This window comes from Festucalex cinctus, chromosome 11 (assembly GCF_051991245.1).
Source record: "Festucalex cinctus isolate MCC-2025b chromosome 11, RoL_Fcin_1.0, whole genome shotgun sequence".
In the NCBI taxonomy this organism is placed as follows: Eukaryota; Metazoa; Chordata; class Actinopteri; order Syngnathiformes; family Syngnathidae; genus Festucalex; species Festucalex cinctus.
Window position 1 is genome coordinate 15,455,049 of NC_135421.1, and position 4,753 is coordinate 15,459,801.

Sequence of the window (4,753 nt, forward strand, 5' to 3'; positions counted from 1 at the left end):
TATAGTGAGGCTTTTTTTTTTCTTAAACCATGTATAGTAAGGCTTTTTTTTTAATTTAAAAAATACGACCATGTATAGTAAGGCTTTTTTTAATTTAAAAAATACGACCATGTATAGTAAGGCTTTTTTTTTTTTTTAAACCATGTATAGTAAGGCTTTTTTTTTTTCTTAAACCATGTATAGTAAGGCTTTTTTTTATTTAAAAAATACAACCATGTATAGTAAGGCTTTTTTTTTAATTTAAAAAGTAAGACCATGTATAGTAAGGCTTTTTTTTTATTTAAAAAATACGACCATGTATAGTAAGGCTTTTTTTAATTTAAAAAATACGACCATGTATAGTAAGGCTTTTTTTTTTATTTTTAAACCATGTATATTAAGGCTTTTTTTTTTTTAAACCATGTATAGTAAGGCTTTTTTTTTCTTAAACCATGTATAGTAAGGCTTTTTTTTTTTTTTTTTCTTAAACCATGTATAGTAAGGCTTTTTTTATTTAAAAAATGCAATCATGTATAGTAAGGCTATTTTTTTTTTTTTAAACCATGTATAGTAAGGCTTTTTTTTTTCTTAAACCATGTATAGTAAGGCTTTTTTTTAAATTTAAAAAATACGACCATGTATAGAAAGGCTTTTTTTTTTTTTTTTAAACCATGTATAGTAAGGCTTTTTTTTTAATTTAAAAGACCCTGTATAGTTAGGCTTTTTTTTTTTTTTTTTTAAAAGTAAGACCATGTATAGTAAGGTTTTTTTTATTGAAAAAATACGACCATGTATAGTAAGGCTTTATTTTTTAATTTAAAAAATACGACCATGTATAGTAAGGCTTTTTTTTTTTTTTTTAAACCACGTATAGTAAGGCTTTTTTTTTTTTCTTAAACCATGTATAGTAAGGCTTTTTTTTTTTTTTTTTCTTAAACCATGTATAGTAAGGCTTTTTTTATTTAAAAAATACGATCATGTATAGTAAGGCTTTTTTTTTTTTTTAAACATGTATAGTAAGGCTCTTTTTTTTCTTAAACCATGTATAGTAAGGCTTTTTTTAAAATTTAAAAAATACGACCATGTATAGGAAGGCTTTTTTTTTTTTTTAAACCATGTATAGTAAGGCTTTTTTTTTTTATTTAAAAAGACCATGTATAGTAAGGCTTTTTTTTTTATTATTTAAAAAGTAAGACCATGTATAGTAAGGTTTTTTTTATTGAAAAAATACGACCATGTATAGTAAGGCTTTTTTTTTTTATTTCAAAAATACGACCATGTATAGTAAGGCTTTATTTTTATTTAAAAAGTAAGACCATGTATAGTAAGGTTTTTTTTTTTTATTTAAAAAATACGACCATGTATAGTAAGGCTTTTTTTTTTTTTTTTTTTTTAAACCATGTTTAGTAAGGCTTTTTTTTTAAATTAAAAAAATACGACCATGTATAGTAAGGTTTTTTTTTTTTTTTTTTTAAATACGACCATGTATAGTAATGCTTTTTTTTTTTAACCATGTATATTAAGGCTTTTTTTTTTTTAACCATGTATAGTAAGGTGTTTTTTTTTTGTTTTTTTTTAAACCATGTATAGTAAGGCTTTTTTTATTTAAAAAATACGACCATGTATAGTAAGGCTTTTTTTTTTTTTTTTTTAAAGTAAGACCATGTATAGTAAGGCTTTTTTTTATTTAAATAATACGACCATGTATACTAAGGCTTTTTTTTTCTTTTTAAACCATGTTTAGTAAGGCTTTTTTTTTATTTAAAAAATACGACCATGTATAGTAAGGCTTTTTTTTTTTTTTTTTTTTTAAACCATGTATAGTTAGGCTTTTTTTTTTTTTTTTTTTAAAGTAAGACCATGTATAGTAAGGCTTTTTTTTTTACCATGTATAGTAAGGCTTTTTTTTTTATTTAAAAAGTAAGACCATGTATAGTAAGGCTTTTTTTAAAAAAAAATTTTAAACCATGTATAGTAAGGCTTTTTATTTTTAATTTAAAAAGTAAGACCATGTATAGTAAGTCTTTTCTTTTATTTAAAAAATACGACCATGTATAGTAAGGCTTTTTATTTATTTATTTATGTTTTTTTAAACCATGTACAGTAAGGCTTTTTTTTTTTTATTTAAAAAATAAGACCATGTATAGTAAGGCTTTTTTTTTTTTTTTTAAACCATGTATAGTAAGGCTTTTTTTTAATTAAAAAAATACGACCATGTATAGTAAGGCTTTTTTTTCTTAAACCATGTATACTAAGGCTTTTTTTTTTATTTAAAAAATACGACCATGTATAGTAAGGCTTTTTATTTATTTATTTATGTTTTTTTAAACCATGTACAGTAAGGCTTTTTTTTTTTTAATTAAAAAAATACGACCATGTATAGTAAGGCTTTTTTTTTTTTTATCATGTATGGTAAGGCTTTTTTATTTTTTTCTTAAACCATGTATAGTACGGCTTTTTTTTTAATTAAAAAAAATACGACCATGTATAGTAAGGCTTTTTTTTTTTTTAAACCATGTCTAGTAAGGCTTTTTTTTTTTTAAACCATGTATAGTAAGGCTTTTTTTTTTATTTAAAAAATACGACCATGTATAGTAAGGCTTTTTTTTTTATTATTTAAAAAGTAAGACCATGTATAGTAAGGCTTTTTTTTTTTTTTTCTTAAACCATGTATAGTAAGGCTTTTTTTTTTTTAAACCATGTCTAGTAAGGCTTTTTTTTTTAATTATTTATAAAAGTAAGACCATGTATAGTAAGGCTTTTAGTTTTTGTTTTTGTTTTTTTTTAAACCATGTATAGTAAGGCTTTTTTTATTTAAAAAATACGACCATGTATAGTAAGGCTTTTTTTTTCTTTTTAAACCATGTATAGTAAGGCTTTTTTTTTTATTTAAAAAGTAAGACCATGTATAGTAAGTCTTTTCTTTTATTTAAAAAATACGACCATGTATAGTAAGGCTTTTTATTTATTTATTTATGTTTTTTTAAACCATGTACAGTAAGGCTTTTTTTTTTTTATTTAAAAAATAAGACCATGTATAGTAAGGCTTTTTATTTATTTATTTATTTATTTATTTTAAACCATGTACAGTAAGGCTTTTTTTTTATTTAAAAAGTAAGACCATGTATAGTAAGGCTTTTTTTTTTTTTTTAAACCATGTTTAGTAAGGCTTTTTTTTTCTTAAACCATGTATAGTAAGGCTTTTTTTTTTAATTTAAAAAATACGACCATGTATAGTAAGGCTTTTTTTTTTTTTTTTAAACCATGTATAGCAAGGCTTTTTTTTTTTTTTCTTCAACCATGTACAGTAAGGCTTTTTTTTAACGTAAAAAATACGACCATGTATAGTAAGGCTTTTTTTTTATTTATTTTTTTTTAACCATGTATAGTAAGGCTTTTTTTTTATTATTTAAAAAGTAAGACCATGTATAGTAAGGCTTTTTTTTTTTAAACCATGTATAGTAAGGCTTTTTTTTAATTAAAAAAATACGACCATGTATAGTAAGGCTTTTTTTTTTTTTAATCATGTATGGTAAGGCTTTTTTATTTTTTTCTTAAACCATGTATAGTAAGGCTTTTTTTTTTATTTATTTTTTTTTAACCATGTATAGTAAGGCTTTTTTTTTTTTTATTTAAAAAGTAAGACCATGTATAGTAAGGCTTTTTTTTTTTTAAACCATGTATAGTAAGGCTTTTTTTTAATTAAAAAAATACGACCTTGTATAGTAAGGCTTTTTTTTTTTTTAATCATGTATGGTAAGGCTTTTTTATTTTTTTCTTCAACCATGTACAGTAAGGCTTTTTTTTAACGTAAAAAATACGACCATGTATAGTAAGGCTTTTTTTTTATTTATTTTTTTTTAACCATGTATAGTAAGGCTTTTTTTTTTTTATTTAAAAAGTAAGACCATGTATAGTAAGGCTTTTTTTTTTTTTAAACCATGTATAGTAAGGCTTTTTTTTAATTAAAAAAATACGACCATGTATAGTAAGGCTTTTTTTTTTTTTTATCATGTATGGTAAGGCTTTTTTATTTTTTTCTTAAACCATGTATAGTAAGGCTTTTTTTTTTTTTTTTTTTTAAACCATGTATAGTACGGCTTTTTTTTTAATTAAAAAAAATACGACCATGTATAGTAAGGCTTTTTTTTTTTTTTAAACCATGTCTAGTAAGGCTTTTTTTTTTTTAAACCATGTATAGTAAGGCTTTTTTTTTTATTTAAAAAATACGACCATGTATAGTAAGGCTTTTTTTTTATTATTTAAAAAGTAAGACCATGTATAGTAAGGCTTTTTTTTTTTTTTCTTAAACCATGTATAGTAAGGCTTTTTTTTTTTTTAAACCATGTCTAGTAAGGCTTTTTTTTTAATTATTTATAAAAGTAAGACCATGTATAGTAAGGCTTTTAGTTTTTGTTTTTGTTTTTTTTTAAACCATGTATAGTAAGGCTTTTTTTATTTAAAAAATACGACCATGTATAGTAAGGCTTTTTTTTTCTTTTTAAACCATGTATAGTAAGGCTTTTTTTTTTTTTTTTTTTTTTTTAAACCATGTTTAGTAAGGCTTTTTTTTTTAAACCATGTATAGTAAGGCTTTTTTTTTTTTTAAACCATGTATAGTAAGGCTTTTTTTTTTTCTTAAACCATGTATAGTAAGGCTTTTTTTTTTTTAAACCATGTATAGTAAGGCTTTTTTTTTTCTTAAACCATGTATAGTAAGGCTTTTTTTTTTTATTTAAAAAGTAAGACCATGTATTGTAAGGCTTATTTTTTA